We start from the raw sequence: 14,454 nt of genomic DNA on the forward strand, positions 1-14,454 counted from the left end.
AGAAACATTCATTGAAAATTATACTTTTTATTAAAATATAGTTAGTTATAGTTAATATAAAACAACAATATTTTTTCTAAGTTCTTAAACACGCTAGCTATTTGATCCCTAGTACTTCATTCATTTCCACTTCCGGCGGCCGCACATTGCACTAAAATAACTGTAAATATCAAATTTGCAAAAGTATGCGTGAAAAACCGCAAGCACACACGTAAAACCAACATATGCACACCCAACGCCGATAAATATGAACTCGCACATATATGTACGAACATATGCATGCGGGTTCATTGTGTAGGCGTGCCAGACAGAGAGGGGCTGCAAAAAAGGGACGGGGATACACGAATTGGGGGGTAAAGGCATGTGTGGATGGGTCTATAAAAACTGCAAGGATGCAGCAATAAAATGTCGGCACTGTAACGGTTAAGCACCAACAAAAAACCGAGGAAATAAAATCAGGGACCACATGTGCAACGGGACTTTCACACTAGAGAACACCCAGTACAAGGATTTTACAATTGCAATATAATCTTTAAGGGAATTTACATTTTTATTTAAATATCAGAAAAGCCCCTGAATCAGATTTGAATAAACTAACACTACAAGCAAATATTCATTGTTGGTATAATAATACATGTTGTACCTCTTTTATGCTTTTTGGAATGGCCCATTAGTTGAATTTAAATCTATGTTGTGGTAAAATAGGTTCAAAAATTTGAAAAATACAAATAATTATTAAAAGATTTAAAAAGATTTTTATTTTACATTTATAAAGGTTTGTTAACCCCTAAATACTAAGTAACCATAAAAAAGATTAGCTTTGGTTCCTGGAAGTATGCAACGATACATTTCACTTAATCACTTTACAATAAATTAATTTGTTCCACTCGAGGAACCATAAATCCTATCTTTTTCTTGGGTTTGAAGATCAAAAGAACTTGAAATCACAAATGATCAACTTTATGGTATTACGCCCCTGCATTTGGCGATTAAGGAGTAAAGAAATCAGAGGCCACAAAAACCCCGTAGAGACGATAACGGTGCTTTAAAGTGCTGAGGGCGACCGCAACCACCCGGCCAGCGACAGGGTTGCCACCTCAGGCGGGGAAGTCCAGCATATGCAGGAGCCGATTGTTTTTATTGCCGCTTCTGTTGCCGGCGCCTTGGCCAAAGCGGGTCGGCTTTGGGTCGTTACGTTGACAACCTTCCAACCTTTCTTCAGTTTCCCTGTTTCCCCTTCTCGACTTTAAACAACAACAATGCACAGTGGTTGCGCCCATAGGCCAAAAATAAAAAAGTCATAACAACAAAAATGTACGAAAAGTTAACAAATCGTTTCTAAATTGTCCAAACTTCTTGATGGCAAACTTTATTTTTCTCTAAATCTAACGGTTCTTTTTAAAAATAGAATTAAAGTTGTAAGAAGGTGTTCATTTGCACAGCGCAGCTTGCGCGCATCGCGAAAATTTCATAGGAAAACCGAACTTTGAAGAGGTCAGTTCATTTATTACGTGTCCAAATTTAAAATATTTTTAATGGATTTTAAAGTTGAAGGTATTTTCTAAAATTTGAGATATTATAAAAAAACGTAGGGGAGACCGGGGGTCGTGAGACACGGGGGGTCGTGAGACGCGCTTACAGCCCTGAACTAAAAAGCGCGACATCTACCAGCTGACTGTGAAACTTCTTGCTTGTTTCCAATCTTCATTTCCACATCACAAATATTCCGCTCATGCCGATTCTTTATGTCTTCCCAAATGGCAACTCCAATTTTGTGATCGAAAGTTTTGTAGACCGTTCGTTTTTGCTGTCTTTTCGCTTTGTTTTACAAGCTATTTGCGAGAGTGCATACATCCGAAACATTCCTTGGTGAGTAGCCTTTTGACACCCGGAACAAATTTTGCATAAACATTTAATGCGTCCGTTAAGCAGAAGCCATATTTAAAATATAGCTATTGGGGGGTCGTGAGACAACGTTCTCGGGGGGTTATGAGACATTCTATTACCGCGTCATCTAGGAACATAAAATTGTATTTTATAGCCTGATATAGTGTTTCTGTACACAACCAAAACGTTTAATGATAATTTTGATATTTTTGATGGATTCAGTGTTTTTGATGATCGTTTTTTCTTTCTTTAGTCACCATGGTGCGTCATAAGTATAGTCAGACTGCCAAATCTGCGATTGATGACAATGTTTTTGTGGCTACTATAAAAGAGGTTGCTATCGAGAAAAAGCCGCTACGGTCCGTTGGTAGATCATATAATATATATAATATATATGTATATATATAATTATTAAAGATTAAAATAAAAAATTTTGATAAAATTAAGCCATTTTCATTCTTATAAATTTGTGTCTCACAACCCCCGAACATTGCGAAAATCCATAAAAAACAACTTTTGAGCAGGCTTGCAAAACTTGAAGGTCGAACTAAAATTTCAACTAATTATACTCTTGTCTGAGTGAAATTACACTGAACTATGATTAAAAAATTTGTACGGGCAGAAAAATGGCTTTTCTATTATATTTTTTGTCAAAAAACAAAACCCGTCTCAAAACCCCCCCGGTCTCCCCTACTTGCTAAACTGTTCTTGTTATATAAATTGAAAATAATACATGTTTTTTGTCTATATTTTGAACGTCTTTTTTATGTTTAGCTAAAGTTTTAGTAGTGATGCCACAAAAATCCACAATTAAGTTGTATACCAATGTGTTTGACTGGCTTTTAAGGTAATAAATGTGTAATTTTTTTTTGCAGAAATTTGCAGATGTGCCTAAAATCGTAAAAATTCTAACACCGTCTTTACTTTTTCAGGGTCAGTTTTGCACTATTAAAATTTGTTTTCGCTCGTGTGCTTGTTGTGCTGTTCTTTGTCTTGCTCTGTCTTCGTCTTTTGAGTTTGTGTTTATTAACCGTTTTTCATTTATTGATTTATTTTTCTTTTATTTCTTTTTTCTTTTTGTTTATTCCCTTGCTTAAAAATTGAATAGGTTTTTCTTATAAGTGTTTATTCTCACAATTATATGTTTTTAATGTATGGGGCAGCGAAGTGGGTAGCGCCGTCGAAAGGCGAACAAAATTGATTGAAGGTATAGAAGCGAATATTATAAAAAACGGCTATATTGTTGACAAGAGTGAAGTAATATAAATATATATAAAAAATATTAGCCTGATCTGACCATAAGAAGTGATTTTAGGACTGCTCTGTCATCAAAGTGCCACCACTGATCCAATCGTTCCTATGGAAGCTATAGGATATAGTGGTACGATCCGGTCAATTTTTTTATATTGTATTTATAATATTTTTATAGATTTTTTGTGAAAGTTTCATAGCGATAGCACAACTAGAAGTATTTATGGCCGCGGTTCCATACAAGCCCGACCACTGTGCAATGGCGTGAGAATGTGAGAGTGTAGTTTGACCCACATTGGGGGGCGTACCCCCGCCCACGATTGTCCTTAGCCGCCTTAGCATGCCGCCAGGCTTTATATTGAAATTGCGAAATATTTTCTTAAGTCTTTCTTTTTCAATATGTCGTGCCCCCAAACTTCTTGGTTGCGGGCTACACCCTTTGGTGGATGAGCGGAATCTGATTTACAGAAGAAAACATTAGAATAATATATTGATAACCTGAATGGCTAAAAAAAATTAATCGAAAAAAAAATTAAGTTGTCTAGCTAAAAAAAAGGAAACAGGAAATTTTAATAGGGTTAAAAATCAAATTTATTACCATTTTTTAAAATAGATGTCAGAAATCTCCCTTGAAGTGACCTATAAAATGCTGTATAAACCAGCTTTTAAAAGCTTCATTAAGCTTGAAAAAAGGATTGATTCATCTCAATATGCACTTTGCGAAACGCCAGCGACAAACCACATACAATATTCACACAGAGTTACCCTTAAGGGGTTATATCCAGTTGCGATTTTTAAAAAATCGAAAATTTTTTTTTTGCCTATTTTGAATGTATATATATCTAAGAAGATTATCTGAAAATTTCAAAGTATTCCGGTAAATAGTATTGGAGTTATCAGTGTATTTGTAAAGACGTCTCCCATGTAGTTCAACTAGTAGCCAAAACTTTAAATGCGTTTTTCTCGAAACTATGTCTTCAAAGTCGGTGAGGAAAATTTCTCAGAGACGGCTTGACCGATTGACTTGAAACTTTCACATTCTCTTCTTAGATATTTTTTTCAGGTAATGAGACTTGGAATTTTGGCTCCGACAAAAATTTCGATTTTTTTAGCCACTTCAAAGTTGAAATTTTTGTGCCAAAAACAAAGTTTTATGTTTGGGAAGCCGCCATTTTGTCAAAAATCAAAATTTTGAAAATCCCAAGTCTCATTACCAGCATTTGTCTATTCTTTACGTAATCCTTCTGGTTTTTTGTATTTCTGATCATTTGGACCGGAGATATTTTCCTCACCGCAAAACCCTTTTTTGAAGTGGACCCTCGGGAGATCCTCTACAGGACCGACGGAGTCCAAAAATTTTTTTTTCAAAAATGTATTCTAAAACTAGAAAAAATTACCTATCTTTTCATATATAACACGTATACATACAATAAATAGCCTCTCCAAAAATAATTTTCAAAAAAGCTCATTTTTTTGGCCTCGCAACTGGATATAACCCCTTAAAGTGCAGCCCTCTTCGGTCAATATGCCACTGAATGTTTTCCCATTTCCACATACAACTTCTTTCTTTTTCATTTATTTCATGCCATTCCCTGCCGAGCATGGGTCCACTTCACTCCCTGCGTTTGACATTTAACACTCATCTACAGATAATTCGAGCAGGATATATATGAGTTTATATGTATGTGGGAGCGTGGGAACTTATATCATACATTTTTCGACCTAGCATCGGGGTTTAAGTGGCGTTAAGTGGATTAATTTAAACCGTTTGTTTCTTGTTATTGTTGCTTGTTTGGCGTCAAATTGTGCGATGCGTTTGCGGTTTTCTTTGGACGTCGTTTTGATAAATGGATTTTCCATGCGCCGAACTTCACCCCCATTTTTCCGGCATTCAAGGCCTCTGGGCTCAATTTTTGTATAGCGCGCTTTTGTGGGCACGGTATCCATTAAGCCAATGTCTTTACTTGCTTGCCATTTTTACACACGAATGATTTTTGAAATCATTTTCATTTTTTGCCCTTCGTTGGTTGCATAAACGGGAGTCGTAAAAATATTCCTCCTTAAAGGGCGAAAGAATGAAAGGAAAAATAAGTTCTCTGGAAGACCTGTCAATTGGCTGCTAGGGATTGACTTTATTGATCATCTCCTGAGAGATATCAAGGCAACGAGCTGTCGATTTAATGCCTCGCCGTAAATCCCCACGAAAGTTGAAGAAGCCCGCAACAAAGCGCTGGCTTAACTTTAATAACCCAGACAGTAAAAACATTAGCACTTAAGTGGCTTGGCTGCCAGCCAATTGCCAATCAAAAAGCGCATTTTTATAAGAAACGAAGAACTGATGTTGTTAAAGAACCACATCAAATATGTTACAATGTTTAAGTGGGTCTGGGCTTTTGAATTATGAAATTCGAATTTGTACCATAAATTTGCACGACTGAGTGAAAGTTAATTAAATATTCATTTTGCATTTCAACATTCCTTTAGATTCGCTCACTTTTTACATCGTAAATAAGCAAAACTGCACGAAAGTTTCCAGTTGCTTTCCTTATCTAAATCCATACTTTTTTTATAAAAATGAGAAAATAAATAAGCTTATGTTGCGTTTTACCGCATCAGCAATCCTTAACTTTAAGCGGATTGCCAGCAATAAATGTGGGAAACCCAAGGATATTTTAAATTACTGCTTACTTTGCTCTCTGCGTAATGTTAAATTTCAAGAGTGCATAAATAAATTCCACAAAACAAACTTTAGCCCCAAAACCTCCTACCTTTCCCCTTTTTATAGACAAAAGAATGTTCCTTGAAGCGTGCTTTAATCTTTTTTATTTTCCCCTCCCTTAAGCTCTGACTTTATCTGCATAAATTTCGGAAAGCCAATTGAGGCACGCTTCTAATTAGCGAGAGCCAACAACGAATGAGCTATGTACCCAAATCCGAAGGAAAACAAAAAAATTAAGGAAAAATCTTTCTTTGAATAAATTCTAAAAGCAGGTTCTAGCTTTTACATTTAGCATAATACCACCCTACACAAAGACAAAGTAAAATGCAGGCAACGTAAAATATGCAAATCTTTTTTCCATTGCTCGCCCTCACAGCGGAAAAACCTTTAAAAATATTAGTAAAAAGCACTTGAAGCCTTTGCATAACGACAAAACCCAAAATTGCCGGTCAAAAAGGCAACAAATTGGCAACAGATTACCCCCAAAAACAGTTGGCCATTTTGCGGTGGCAACAAAATTGCAAACAATTGCAACAAAACATCACGCTGCCCCCGCACTTTATCCAGCTAAAACCAAAAAAAAAATGTCTCTGAACATTTTTGGCCAGCAAGCGGAAAACGGAAACGGCTGAAAGCTGCGGCCAGAATGAGGCAACAACAGCTAAACGCAACTCTAGTTTCCGCTTGGCCAACAGTCCAAACCAAAATACAGTCCATCTACTTTAACTGCAACCTTTGCCGAAACTCGTAAAAAACTTAAAGGAAAGCGTTGACAAATTTGTCCCTTAAGAATTTTCAGAATAATTAAAAACACATTTATACACGATTTTAGGGGCTTAGAGAACAAAATTCTACGTTTTGAAATTTTCTAGAATGAATAAAACATTTTAATGCTTTGCCTTAAATCTAAAATGTATAACTCCTTAACTCAAAATATTAGTAAATGGACCCATAAATAAATAGGCACTTAACTCCTTACAAAAATTTAGCAAGCGTTCGAAGTTTAAAATCTAAAACATGATTCCTAAAAGAGTTTATGTTCTTTAAATATCACTAGGTCATAACCTAATAATACAATATTTGTATGTTTGTTCAAGCTTCGGAATCCGCACTGTGAAATTATGACCACTATCGCGGAAGAGCAGCTAAACAGCGAAAGAGTGAAAAAGCGATGTGGAAAAGGGAGGGAATTCTATTTCTCACTTTGATAACAATCTTTAAAAGCCAAACAAAGTTTCACCTTTAAGCGATACTGGCGTAATCAATAAGTGGACTTCCATAAATTTGGGAGCTGTCAGCACAAATTGCTGGCGTAAATAAAAAACCAAAGGAAAAACCGAGGAATGCCAACCGAATCTTACGCACGCACATACACTCAATGATCCATGTGAATGAATGATTCCATCTAATCCCACACACCCATCCAAATACATATCTATATATGGATAAATCTTGTAAGACCGGAAGCCAATTGAAAAAGTTATTCCTGCTGCTTGTTATTGTTTTTCTTATTTTCTTTTTTGGTGGTCATGGGTGGGTATGATAAAATCTGACAAAACTTGCAACACTTTAGAAATTAACTAAAATAAAACTACCCTTAATTTAATATGCTACTTTCTAGAAAAAAATTGAGGTTAAAAGTTTGCTTTTACAATTACGTTATAAATAATGTAAGGGAGAAAAATATTCCCCGCTCTAAAGGGTACTTTGACATTCCTGACTAGACTCTCTCCATTTTCTCAATGTGTTTCCTCCAACATTTTTGGCAACTGAACTTTCATTGAGGCCAATTTGGTGTCTAAGGACAAGTTGTTATTGGCACTCGATTTCTGTATGGCTTGACATTCATTTGTAAAGTTTTCCCCCAATGAAATTAAAGTATTTAAAGTTTTGTTTTCGTTGCGGTAAAGCTTCGAAACTGAAAAGTAAATTTTGAAAATTTCTGGTTTGCGCAATAAATAAATATTTTAATTAAAAGTTTCCCAAAACGGTAGAATTTCAATAACCTTGACTAAGCAACAACTTCCCCTTTTGCAAAAACAGAAGTTTCCCTATTAATAAAGTTAACTAAGCTATTTGGCAAGTCACTTACATTTAATATGCGTTTTTGCGTTATTGTTAGTTATAAATACAGTAAACATAAGAATTTAAATTTTATAGACACCAAAAAAAAATATTTAAGTAATTTTTCTCTATAAATGTTCGAAAAGATGCAAGCTAAACCCGTATACAATTCAATTAATCATTTTGTTTATCATGTAATTCAACTCTGAACATTTAAATCTTAATTTATTTTTAAAATTCCACAATATTCAACACAATGCCAAAATTTATATTGATACACCAAAAGCTTAAAGCTGTCATCGACAGCAGTCGTCAACTGGTCAACATATAGCCCAATAATTGGATAGAAAAAATGCAACCGACAGAGATGCGAAGCATCCGAAAAAAAGTAAATTATTTTCAGAATTATATGTTGACAAATAAGAAACAATTCTACGCATGTGAAAAATGTGAAATTTGAAATGCTAAATGGAACTCGACGGAATTTTAATTGGTCTCTGGGTATTTTCAAGTGAGTTGTAGCTGAACTTATATTTCTATTTAAAATTCCTGGAAACAGTTGACAGATAAGCCAGTAAATTCATTTGAAAATAAAAATGATAAAATGGTTTGCGTTTTTTCTGTTTATTTTGTTTTTTTTTTTTTTTAAGTTAAAACATCAATACCGATTACCATTCTAGTCCAAAAATACTCCAATAATAAAGATACTTTAATTTGTATTCTGAAAACTAAAATTTTCTAACGTAGAACTAAGAAGTGTTTTTATAATTAAGTACTTTTTCGTTTGTCTTCCAGTTTGGCTTGGCTTTTGTTTTTCATATTTTCATTATCGCAAGATTGCAATTAAGACGTTTGGGCTTATTGTTTTATGGCATTGCTAATATTTACGTTGCATTTTCTATAGAATCGAGCGAGCCGGAATCGAGAAGTGTGAATCGGAAGAGAATGTAGGCGAAATATAGTGTTCTTGATTTGTTTGTTTGTTTGTATTTGCTCGCATGGCACTCACTTACATTAAATCGAAATAGAAATAGAGTACGAATATGTCTCCGCCTCTTGACAATCATTCACACTGTCTTTCTATCTAAGGTCTTTTACCATATTCTTATCAAGTGTATGGCCAAAAAAAATAAATGAAAACAATGACAAATACTAAGTTAAGTTGGTTTTTTACTTCACCTTTAAATTTCTTTTCAGCTTTTTCCGTTTTTACTTTTCCTAACTGTTAGTAATTTTTTTTTAGATAATAGTATGGTCTTTCCTATTGTATAACTGTTTTATTGTTGTCACTTTTGTGGTTTGCTTTATACCGATGTTTTTGGTATTACTTTCTTTTGCTTTAAATTATTTCCTTAATTGATTTAAAAATCTTTTTTTTTTAATTTTTGGGTTTTCACTTTTAATAAAAGAAATTTTATCATTATTTGCTACCATTTGTTTGCCGCCCTATCGTAATTTATTTCGCGAAACTATTGTTGTTGTTTGCACTTTTGTTATCTTTGTTTTTTCTTGTTTGCCTCGCCCGCTCATTTTCATTTACATTTTGGCTTCATATTTGCCCCTTGCCGTGTGACACTCGTGGAAAATAATACAATCACAAAGCGACGGCACGCGGTGCGTATACGTAATAAACTGCTTGAGTCCCGTACTGTAAGACTCGTATATCCGTACCCGCACTCGAGCGTATTCCTATTCGGTTTTACGGCTGCGACTACGGCAGTCAACTGGTTGCGAATCCGCTGCGGAACTTTGTTGCTGGCGTCGCAGCAGCAGAACGGCGACTGCAGAGCAGAAGCCGTTTCGACAACATGGCCAACATGCCAAACGCCAAAATGCCGCAGCGTCGTTCTGCAGTCGGCGACGCCGACTTCGTTCTCCCATTCGTTCATTAGTGTTGTTGTTTGCGTGTCCGTATATTAGCAGCACAGTTTTGCCCAAAATAACAGCATGTAGCAACATAAGTTTTAAAAAATATTGTATTCTTCTAAAACCGAAGTTAATAGTAAATACATAGTATTCTTTATATATTTTATATATATTTTCAAAAAAAAAAAAAAAAAAAAAAAAATTTATATTGCTGAATATTTAAAAAAATAATTTAAATTTTATTCAATAAATAAAAAAAATATAATATTCAGAAGTTTCTAAAGTTTGACAATTTTGGACCCAACTGTAATTATTGGTTTTGCCAATAGGCGCAGCTGACTTTTAGGGACAGAAGGGAGAGGAATGAGGGTCCTACAGTCTGGCCATGAATGAGTGAGTGCCGTATGATAAGTAGGCGGTGAGAAATTGGAGAGGAAGACCAAGAGAGCGAGAAAGAGACTAATATCAAAGGTGAGAGCGGGAGAGCAAGCAAGTGGCTGCAAGTGGGTGGTTGACTTACAAGGCGGATGTTTACACAGTGTTGGACCAAAATATTGAGTTAGTAAAGATATAAACCTATAAAAGTGTAACCTATATTTGCGGTTTAAGGTTTTTTTGAGCCTAAATCTTTATCATTACTCTTTATGTTAAATTACAAATAAAAAATAATCAATTATTAAATCTTGTCAAAAATCTTTTGAAAACAATAGTTTTAACTTATCATTTTGCATTGATTTAATATCGTTTTATTTTTCAAGCGATTACTGTAGCCGGCAGAGAGCTATATGAAAAGCAATTTCTCCCGCTAATACTCTCTCCGGTTTTCATGCTCTCTTTTTTCACAAACTTAATTTCTCTCTTGGCTTGCTCTCGATTTCTCTCCCTATGTCTGGCGGCGCCAAAAACAGCTGCTTAATGTTTATTTATTTGTTTTTGTCGACATTTGCCGCCTTCTTCTCCACCGGAGTTTGCTGCTCTTCCTTTGCCGTATTCGTAACTACATTTTCCGTATTCCGTACTTTTCGGATCTGCCGCATCTTGAGTGCCGTCGCAGTTTTCACCTAACTTCAAGAGTATCCGAGGTCGGAAAATAGGGGTAAGATTCTGTGCCTGGTGTCGCCTCCTTTATGACAGCCGCCACATCAAGTTTTATGGCCTTCAAATTGTTTCCGAAACGTTGCGCTATTGGCAATGTCTGCCCCGGTAAAAAAGGAGGGGGATATCGGGGCAAGGAAAATACGCTACTGTGTGTTTTCCACCCTTTTCTTCTGCGCTATCTGCCGCAGTTTATCAATTGCCGCCCACTCGACATTTGCTTAAAGATTTGCTTCATTTCACTTGTTTGCCATTTCCCGTTTTTTGTATCACTGATTTTTGTTCAATTTTGTTTTGGTTTTTCTCCAGGTAAGCGCACAGAACAGCGATTTAAAAACATGGCGTATACGTTATATTTAATATGGATTTTCCATTTGCATTAGTTAAAAAAAAAAACTTAACGACCATTTATTTTAAAAGCCAACAAGGACTAATCAAGTACTTTAAATTAAACTCACTTAGGCACGTACAAAGCATTAACATAAAAACTGGATGCTGTAATCGCAATTTTTTGTTTTGTTTTAATTTGTATGACCATTATTATTTTTTACAGTTTAAAATCCTAATTTATGATTTAAAGCCACTGAAACTAAATATTTACAAATAGTTAGCGTACACAATTGGTTGTTTGTGTAATTTTAAGCTATCTAACCCTAAGCCAATACAATAATTATGCTATTTCTAAGAGTAAACAAACTTTTTTGTTAAACGTCACACATTAAATTTCACAAATTTACACCTTATAAAAAGTGTTATCCATAAATTTATTAATTATCTTTGGGATTGGTAAACACATTTACTGCAAACCAAAGTGTGATTATTCATTAAAGGTCAATTACAACTTGTGATCGGGAATGTACATACATATGTATAAATAAAATCTGTAGATGCAAATACATCTAAGTAATAATGTATAATGACAAAAATTGAAAGGTAGTGGTTCTAAGATTTCCCTCCTTTATAACTAGTGTAAAAATTTCCACTACTTGCCTCATCACCAAACCCCATTAATTAAGCAATTATCTGCGGTTTGTTTATCCCGTCTGAATTTTTTCAGATTGCTCCTTTTTTTTTCTTAGCTTGTCGATTAGGAGTGTAGTTATTTTCCCCTTTTTCTACTTCATTTTCCGACAGTCTGCCGTTTGGTCTGCTCTTCTTGAGTGCAAACTGCAAGGCACGAGCAAAAAAATAAGAAAAACCTTGTAAGAAAATTCAACTTGAACCAGCTTCAGTTGCTAATTGTGCTTTTGGCATTTTCCTCTTTTCATCTGCTGCTTTTTCTTCTTGTTCATCTGCTGTGCATCTTTGGCCTGCATTGTTTACATTTCTCTCAACGGTTATTTATTTGCCTTTTACTTTTACGTGCGGAAACAACGGGAAATTTGCCTGGGATTGTACGGTTTTGTGTTTTTATTTTTTGCTCTTTTGTTACTGTTGCCTTTGCTATTTCCTCCCTTCCTACGTATTTTTCCGTTGCTTTTTGCAAATGTTTTTTATGGGGTGTTGAAAACCACTTTGTTAAACAAACTTGTGGTTGTTCTTGTTCTACACATGGCAAAAATATGGAGTTTAAATATTTACTTTTTAAGCTGTGGTACAAAAGTTTAAAATCGCTTATTTAAAACAGAAAATTAGATAAAATTAAAATTAAAAAAAAAAAAAATGGTCACTTCTGTCTGATGCTGCTAACCCAACTGGACGTTTAAAATTTCATAAAGGTATATTTTATTATTTTACAAATTAATAAAATCTATAAATTTGTATTCTCCATATCTATATAGTGAAAGAAAAGTATTTATCTTTCTTAGAGTTAAAAAAAAAACAAACTCCTATTGTTTCAATATTTAACAATATTATTCAACATTTTTTCCTGTGTATGCTACTTTTTTTGTTATTGTTTACCCTTTTCCCATAATATATCGCTTTCTTTCCCACTCCCTTTGCTATTGTTTAAGGAAGCCATAAAGGCCTTAAAAGGGCAAGTTTCATAATTTGTATTGGCATTGTGGGGTTTCGCCCTGTTTCACCTGCTTCACCTTTTCTAATTATTTGATTGTCGATAAGCGGGCTAAATTGCGTAATATAAATAACAATAAATGGATGACGTTAAATCTAAATATGTCTGGCGTGGATAAGGCTCTCTTCCAAACAGAGCCTAATGCTCCAAGTACAGATTGGTTAGTCTGCTAATCTTATCGTAATGTTTGTTCTGTTGTATACAGTTCTTTATAAAATAAACAGCTGTTTAGGATTAGTCACGAATCTAAAAATCAAAAAGTTCATTACGACTTTAAAGCTGAAGTGTGACTAACAGGGCGAATACTTTGTGAATTTGAATTAAGAGTAACATTATTTATAACTTTAAATATTTATATATCTGAAAAGATTCTTTGAAATCCAATATAGGGCTTTTAACGTGCTCCTGAACTATGTAAATTTATCTGATTTGCAATATTATTTACTATTTAATAAAAATAAATAAAATTAAACATTAAAGTATTTTTTCGGAATGAGCTACATTAGAACTAAAGATTCCTCAAAATATTTCCGAAAGGGATTTAAAGTGAGCCGGGAGATAAGTAACAAATTGATTCTATAAAATGGGATCTTTTTAAGCCCTATCGAAACAAATTATCACGGGATTCCAATTCAACAACGAGGACTGACACCAAAACGATTTCTGTCGGACTGAAAATTCCGAGGCAAACAAGACAACGCATATATCTGTATGCCTCTGGATTCCGGTTCAGACAACCGCATCCAGCCATCACCTCCCTCCAATCCCAGGATATCCCGGCTCTGGGATTGGGGTACCATTCAGACACCACGTGCTCCCACTGAAGGTCAACCTCGTGTGTCTGTGGTGGTGTAGGTGGGGTTGGACGAGGATGAGCGGGGAAAATCCCCATTTACAGAACCTTTCAGGCGCAACATGTCGCTTTGTTTCCACTTTGCTCTCCATCTTGTTTTCTTTTCTTTTAGTTTTAGCAATATTCATCTTCTCTTCCTTGTTTTTCCACACAGAAAATAAAAAGGGGAGCATAACTATTTTAACAATTAATAAGATGGATTTAAGATGTAATTATAACCTTATAACTGGAGATTATCCTATAATTAAGATAGCATAAAAGTTTACATTTTTTAATGAGTATAAAGGGACCTCTAAACAAATTTGTCAGGTTAAATCCTTTAAAATAAATATATATACATATTTGCAGCACTATAACAGTGTTTGTGACTCCAAAAGCAGCTTTTCATTCCGACACCCCTCTTAGCCATTACCCCCACCCCCTTTTCCCGACACCCGTGGTCTGCCCCCAACTTTGTTGTTTTTATTGTGCGCGGTCGCTGCTGCTGGCATTACATTGTTTGCTTTTGTTTAGCGGTGAAGACCGCGTGTCAGCCACCTCTTTTCTGCCAACCTTTGTCTCCGCCAGCAAATGCAGCTGCAGAAAGTTTTAACCGAATTTGCCTCAGGGGAATAGATCCCTACGGTAAAACAACAAACCAAAAAAGACTAGTGATATATTTTCAATCAAAAAACTTCTTAAAGCGTTGTTCAATAAATAACA

At 34.9% G+C, this 14,454-nt stretch overlaps 1 protein-coding gene across 7 annotated transcripts in view; it reads right to left on the reverse strand.

The window, feature by feature from the left end:
• Positions 1 to 14,454, reverse strand: part of LOC108088318 (protein phosphatase 1 regulatory subunit 16A) — a 62,249-nt gene that overhangs the window by 20,091 nt on the left and 27,704 nt on the right. Inside the window, exon 1 of one of the 7 annotated variants that reach the window (XM_043209121.1) lies at positions 9,101 to 9,720. The exons of the other annotated variants lie outside the window; for them this stretch is intronic. The gene's annotated coding sequence lies outside the window, so the exon portion shown is untranslated. Of the gene's footprint in view, positions 1 to 9,100; positions 9,721 to 14,454 lie in introns of those variants that run through there. 7 annotated transcript variants of the gene reach the window in all.

The sequence above is a fragment of the Drosophila ficusphila genome, unplaced genomic scaffold (assembly GCF_018152265.1).
Source record: "Drosophila ficusphila isolate 14025-0441.05 unplaced genomic scaffold, ASM1815226v1 contig_106, whole genome shotgun sequence".
Classification (NCBI taxonomy): Eukaryota; Metazoa; Arthropoda; class Insecta; order Diptera; family Drosophilidae; genus Drosophila; species Drosophila ficusphila.